Source organism: Streptopelia decaocto (genome assembly GCF_964273445.1).
Source record: "Streptopelia decaocto genome assembly, chromosome: 16".
In the NCBI taxonomy this organism is placed as follows: Eukaryota; Metazoa; Chordata; class Aves; order Columbiformes; family Columbidae; genus Streptopelia; species Streptopelia decaocto.
Genome location: NC_138671.1, coordinates 11,092,977 through 11,100,897, shown reverse-complemented (window position 1 = coordinate 11,100,897; position 7,921 = coordinate 11,092,977).

Here is a 7,921-nt window from a genome sequence, read left to right as displayed (position 1 = left end):
GTGACTTTCTGGGGCATCCCAGTAAGGCGTTAGGGATCTAAATGACTCAGGGATCTCGATGTCTACCTTGCTTCCCATTGTATGAGTGGGGGAATAATGTCTCATTTGGGCAAATGAAATACAAAAGACAACTTGTGACCAACTGAAAATTTCCACTTCTAGTTAGATAAACTGAACCTTCAAAGTTTATTTAAGTAGAAAAAACAATCAACTGAACAGGTTTAATATAAAGATTCAGAAAATGTCATGTACCAGGAAGATTTGTTGAAAGTACATTTAAAGTCAATTCAGGTAAACATACCAGGTGATTTCTAGAAGTACTGTATATATCTATGCAAATATAGATGTGATATTTATATGATGAGTTTGTTGTCCATCTTGACTGGTATATTGTTGTTCATAGTACATATTTTCACATTATATATGCAGATGTGAATTTATCAAAACCATAAGTATGGCTGGAGTCTTTTACAGCAATTTCTCTGTTAAGAAAAGGGCCACACATTTATTGTGTCAGTTTCTAAACGTGTGTTGTACCAGCTGATTCATCTGCATGGTTTATGTAAATTCTGCTGTTTACATGGGCTGATCAATCAAGGCATCGTCATGCAAACAACATCTTCATGAGGTCTCATAATTCTGGTTTCGTCAAACAGTATATGAAATGTAAATGTAAGCCTGTCTTGGTAGCTGAAAGGTTAGATACTATGCAAAAGACAACCCGGAAAATTTGTGCATTTGATTATCTTATAAGTTCTTTGCTCATTGTGGATAGAACAGTGTTTGCGTTCTCTGTTCCTGTGCTTCTGTCAGGACTCCTCAGTTCCTCGCATTTAGTGTGGGGTGCAACACCACACCTGTTCACAGCACTAAATAGCTTTGATCCTGCTACAGTTACCCAGTATCTTCTCAATTGGATGATCTTGAAGAGAGAATTTGCGTAGTACAAGTGGCCGGTGAAGTACACCTGCCTGTGTAAATCCCCAAAGTGCTGCTTGATAAGTTGCTGGATCTGCACCTGTGTGACACTGTTGGGACAGATGGACATTTTGGTCTAAACTAGTGTAGCTGTTCTCATGTTTCATACCCAACCCCCTTTTCCTAGGCCTTTAAGCAGACACGTATTTGTTCCTCATACCATCCACCTTTCAGACTTTTTATCACTGCATCTTTATAGGTTATTGTGTTGCTGTTATTGGGATACATCAGGAAGAATGAAAAGGGAAGAATGGTAACTTGCCTCTAGTTGGCCTCATCAATTTAAACAGCTTCTGAAAATATCATTTTCTGTGGCTCTAGCCCTCATGTAGGATTCTTCCATTACGTGTTCAGTGACACAAAGTTGCCTGGCCTTTAGGCTCATAGGTTTGAACTGTATCCTGGTCTCTGACAACCACAAAGGTACTCTATCATATACATTATTAGTGTTCATTATGGGATAAAGCCTGTCCCCCGTGCTTTAAATCATCTATTTGCAAAATTGTGTTGGACTGATTCTGGAGAGAAGGAGAAAAAGAGACACCATCCAGAAGACACAGAACTGCAACACGACTCACTGCAATTTAATACCATGGTGACCCCACCGTTTCACTTGGTGGTGTCTTGTTTGTTGAAAGCTTTTTGGCATACTGTCCCCTGTTCCATGAGCAAAAGTGTGAGAATTCCTCCATGACCCTTCTCAGATTAGACAAACTGAGTTTTAGGCTCAAATGATCAGTGGCAGCAGAATAAATGCATACTCATGGAAAGATGTATCTTCAAGTACGCTTTTGAACTCAGCAAGGGTTCCTGCATTTAATAGAAACAAATGTACTGAACTTTGAAAACGTGTACTAAAAGTTCATCTTCTCAGCCTTCTCAGCATCTTCTTCTCTGTTGAAAGGTGAAAGATAATTTATGTGAGGGCAAAAGAAACTAAACTTGTCAGAAGTGTATGACATTGCATGCTGATTTTCTGTGTCACTGCGTGTGAGTTTGACGCTGCACCAAGGCCAGATAGAATTAATGATAATCTTTGAGACATTCCTTTCTAAAAATATATTTGCAAGGTTTTTTCACAGCTGTCAACTAGCCCACATCTTGAAGAGCTTCTGTTGTAATACAGGAACATGGGCATTGAGGATGTCTTTCAGCTAACTACTGAAAATGGCCGATGATATATATTGTGTATTTTCACATATTTTGGGGAAAAGTTGATGTCTATCCTAAATCTCTTGTTCTATCTTTTTTTCAGCAATTGTAAAGGCAGCAATCCATACTCTGTGCACTTTACTGACAAGAACTGTTATCCTGTGGACTGTGAGGCTATTTCACATTAAATGACAGGTCTTCTGCTTCCTTCTCCTTCCTGAGGCAACCAAACAAGAAAGCAATTCATTACCAGGCCATCATTTGTACGTTAGCATTGTGAAGGCAATTCTGACAGCAAGAGAAGAAGTAAAGGCAGGAACAATTGAAATTATACAGTTTGCTCCCACTTTGAGCTGGTCTCACACCTCTATTGTCTCCTTGTACAAGAGCAAATTATATTGTTTATTTGGGACGTTATCTAGTAGCAACAGAGAAAAAAAGTGTGTTGGGGAAAAAACCAGCTTGGCTTCCCTGCCAGAATCATTCAGCTAATAAAATGATGATGATTGTACATTCTGCCTGTTGCCAAATAGACAAAATGAATAGTAACAAGTGGCCAAGACCAGATGGGATTTAGACAAGATTTCCAAAAAGCCACAGCAATGAAACAGCTGAACTATTGGCTTGATATGTGAGTTCTTAGTAAAACTGCTTTGCTTTTGGAAATCTGGAAGCTGTCTAATAGAATGCAATTCTTTAAAAGGTGCTTCAGGGAACAGTGGCCCAGTAAACCTGGAGCCTGCACTGCGAAAAACATTATTAGCAGAAGCTGATAATGAGTAGAATTTGTGGACACACTGGTGAATGTAACATACTGAGAAAAATAATGTTTGTAAAGGGAACTGGTATTCCCCAAACGCAGTGGAGAATCAAAAATAGGTGGATAGGTGGGAGAACCAGCTGGTATTGCCCTGATGAATATCTAAAAGCCATGTGAGAAGATATATCACCTTTCTTAAAGAAGCTAAGTGTCTGTATGTGTTGTTATATGAGATAGTTCTGAGAAGTGATCCTGGACAAGGACGGGCTGATAAACATTGCTGCAGACATACGAGTGTCCCTGGGGGTGGTCTGAGTGTCCAAAGAGGCTTGATCTGAAGCAAATACCAGGAGCAGCTTGGGAGAAAGTTCACTCCAGCAGCTCTATTTATATATATATTGCATTAGAGCTCAGCACAGCCCTGCAGTACCACCTCAAGGGCCTTGTGTCCTCACACTCCTTACGTAACCTCACACCCTTCCTAAGTGATGTCCCATATGCCCTCACTGCCATTCTCTGCCCATCCTGCCAGCGGGTTATGAAACAGCTATCAATATTTTAAGTCATCAACGTACTGAGTAATGATTACCAGGTTGTCAGAAGGGTCTTGCCTAGTGCACTTTTTGTGAAGTATCTTCTACATCTGGGACATCAACCATGTCCAAAGCAAGTAGTAAAGACACAGGAAAAGGGAACTGGCACAGTCAGGATGGCTGTTCTCTGTTGCCGTCTCATTGCCCGGAGCTGCGTCACCTCTCTCCGGTGCCCCTGGCAGCGGTCGGCTCAGGGCTGGTCCCAGGGCTCTGCTCTTCTGGTGGCCGCTCAGCACCACCCGGCCAGTCGGCCAGTCCAAAGCTGCTCTGCGAGGCATCTTTGTGGATCTAAGCTGAATCCAGCTCTCTAAAGCACTGCTACTCTCCTTGCTATGAAAGTATCTGGGAAGATGGATATAGGAAACAGTGGAACTGTCAAACGTGCTGTAATTCTCTAGTTTTTTAAACAGGCAAAACTCTGTATTGTCCTTTTATTCCATATTTAACAGGGAAGACCCTGCACCAACTCTGCTTATCTCCCTCCCCCTTCTTCCCAGCTGAAGCCATTTGAGGGAACTCCTGGATACCCTTGTGGCAGCAATTCAGCCAGCCCGGGGTTTTAGAGGAAGATGTAACATGCTGGAGATGGTGGGTTGAGAACAGTGAGGCTGCCACAGCTCCATGGCCTCAGGAGCAGCCGGTGCCGAGCCTGCAGGTGTGTGCCCAGCAGGCACATGTGTGTAGAGCTCACGTACACACCCCACGGGCAATCGCACAGTGGCACTCCGTACATTATTGATTGTGCACACATGCACTATCCCCATATTTACAGTACTCGCAGCTACAAGTTTTATTTCAAATAAAGTATTAAAAAGGCAGGGTGTAGAGACAAAGGAGGTAGGGAAAGGGCAAAAAGCACAAAATCCGTAACAGGAAGGTGAGGCTGAAATTTGCGCCTTTCATCCTTCCCAAAGGCTCATAGTGTTACTGTATGAAGTGGAGCCCTATTAGCAGAGTTCATAAAATTAGGAATTCTTCTGTACGTTGAGGACACTCATTTGCAATTGTCAACACCTCTTTGTAAGTCAACTTCCATCAAGTGGTTTGCAGAGAACAATGCCTTAGCCTTCCAATCTCTACCTGCTTCGTGCTCAATTTAAAACTTAGTTTATGGTGGCAGTTTGTCAAAATAAACAAACTCTACTTGCAAAGCCAATTTACACACCAGTCTTCTCATCCACAATATTCTGTATGTATTTCTCAGTCCATCACCCTGATTAGCCCAGGAGTTTCTCTCACGATATTTCAAAAGTTTGTTAAATAATTCTAACAGATAGAACACATTTGCAAAAGGATCAGTTCCCTTCCCATGTTGCAAATGTTTAATCTGCTATTTTGGGAATACTCACAGCCCATCTGGCTCTTGCTGACTACACCAGATGTTAAATGCTGCGCTGGAGCCGACAGCCTGAGGCGAGGCTGCTGCAGCTCTGTGCCTCCAGATCCACGCTCCCCGGTCCATGCCCCCTGGAGGTTCAGGATGTACTCCCAGGAGGCACAAACACACACAGAGCAGAAGTATATGCACCATATATGCATTCAATGCATAAATACATCTATAGATATATTAAGCTGTATATACATATGTACTTATATACATATCTGTGTGACTGGTCCTACAGATCACAAATACTCAAGAGTGCTTACACGAACACAAGCAGCACCAGCAGCCTCATCCTTCCCCCCCTTTCTGGCTGTCCAGGATGGGGCTCTACTAGTGAACAGATAAATACATATGTACGAGGCGCATCCCTCCAGCAGCCCCTGGATCACGCGTCCCCAGTTGCTGACACCCAGACATACGGACGCCTGATGCTGCAGACACACTCCAGTTGCTGGTACAGACTGTCCCTCACCCATGCACAGCTGACCAGGACTCCCCTTGTCCCACAGCTGACCCCCTGCCATGCTCTTGTCCCTCAAGACAAAAGTGATCTCGCGGCCAGGGCTGGTCCCTTGCTCCCAGGACATCTCACCCGCTCACCAGCTGGTCTGGCTTGATCTTCACTGGCAGCCACACACTCCAGCGCAATCCAGACTCAATCCAGTTGTTTCATCATGGGCACACGGGCCCTCCGCCCCACAGTCTGACTCCTGGTGCTGCACTCACACCCCACACACACCAAGTAGAGAGCCCACCCACGATAGAGCTAGAAAGCAGTTAAATAAGACAGGACAGACTGTGATGATCAGACAGAGGACATGGCCAGATAAGTGTACTAACCAGACACTACATGCCATTGAACGTTTTTATCTCCTTACCCCTCTATTTTCCTACATTTGTTCACCTAACCCCTCCTATTCCACACCTTTGCTTTCACCCTTAAACATTCTGTCACCAGCCTTGTGCAACCCTGACTGCTCTTCCTCTGCATCCCACGACGTGCCCCACACTCCCAGCAGCAACTGGAGTTATTATTATATTATTCTCAGTGGAATAATATTTGCTGCTGCTGCCTTTGGGCCTACAAACCCCTCATGGCTGAGCTGCCCTGTTAGGTTGATTAAATAGACCCATCAACCTTGATTTCTGTAATGGACTGCTAAAAATCCCGAAGTTTTGAGGGCTTTTGCACTCCAGGGTTTCATCCTGTGCATACACTGCAAAGTAGACACGAAAGGGCCTGTGTAAAAGCAAAATGCTGTCTCTACACTGGAAAGCAGGCAAAGCCATTTTCAAATAAGGTAGCTACTCTCTGTAAAGTCTGTATCTGTGGCAGTAAAAGATGATCGGCTTGAGCCAGAGGCAGGAAAAAATAATTACAGAAAGCAAGAACTGGGGGCCCCAAAGTCTGAACAGTTCTTTGGCAGGTGAGGAGATTTCTGAGCAAAGACACTTTCTGCTGCTCCTGTTTCTGTGGCATACACGAGAACAGAGTTATCTGTGCAGTGTGAAGGCTCCATCCTGATTTGCCATCTTTTTTCTTCCTCCAAAAGGAACCTGGTAGCAATGCTTTTGGCGGGTGGCAATCAATCCCACAGACTTAATTTCTCAGGTGTCTGACATTTGACGATGGGAATGGGTTTGGAGAGATGGTGACACTGGACCAGGGGTGCAGTCGGGGGAAGCTGTCCTGTGAAGGTGTCAAATGCTTATCCAAGCCTTGAAATTGTTTGCTAAAAATAGTGACTACTTTTGACCTTGATTACATGTCAGTGATGAAACAGTAACGTACATCTTTACGTTACTAGATTGCTGCTGAAAAAAAATAGCTTTGGAAACTTTATGTGTTTATGTGTATATGTGGTCTCTTCATTTGGCTTCTTCTGAGTGATCCAGCCTGCTGGATGCCACCTGGCATTGAGACACCACTCTCTGAGACCCATCTTTCAGCTTTTGTACGTCTCACAGGTCAGAATAAACACTATTGCAGGTCTCAGAGCTGAACATCATCCTAAATAGTTTACCAGTCGTTCACAACCCTCCTGTTTCCTCTTAAAATAAAATTTAGTTATTAAGCTTCCTAACCATGGAATGGTTAGGAAAAGACAGAATTATGACTGGTGTTCGGTCTACTGCAGTCTCTTCTGACTATGTATTATGTTATACAACCTTTAGCTGCTTTGCACAGGTCTGATTCTTAATTTAAGACACATGAAAACAGCATTCAGTGACTGAGAGCTATGGAGTAATTTTCCCCCTTTTTTTTCTGTTTAATGAGCGGTATTCAAACCCACATTGAAGATGGAAATGCTGAATTCCTCATTGGCTTTCCAAGTTTATAAGATACATGTGTGAAACATTACATATTACTGTATTTACTGTATGCAATTTATGTATACATATACGTCTCTGCGTGTAGGTATACATACACATAGGTATATATGTATGTATGTATCTGTTGATGATTTCACATAGATTCCATGATCATCTACTGATGATTTCTTAAAGATCCAAAGGCCTAATTTTCTGTGATTTGATGATCACCTGCTGATGAATGTTGACACATTAAATGGGTAATTTATAAAACTCAGGAAAGAGAAATTTTAATCATAGATTAACCTCTGTGTGTGTGATCTGATTTTAGAACTGTTTTGTCTGTCTATTTGTCTGTTAGAGTGTCCATGTGTTTGAATTTACCCCTTTGTGTGTGTGTGTGTGTTTTAGTTAAGAAAATCCTGCTGTAAGTTTAGTGTGAACCTTACCATTTACCAATCTTTAATTAAGTTGCTATTTTGATTTATTATAACAAATTTGATTGAATAAATTTGTTAAACTGGCTGATGATTAAGTGCTGTTAGTAATTACACAACCTTTGTAATAGACCACAAGGTACTGATATATCCTAAATTGCTGTTAAATCAAAGCTGTGTAAAAATTCCATCTGCGAAATACCAATCAAAAAAGGAGTTGAACAGGCCCATGAGACACCAGTGCTAATCGGTCTATCAAATCATAGAATCATTTTGGTTGGAAGAGACCTTCGGTATCTTCAAG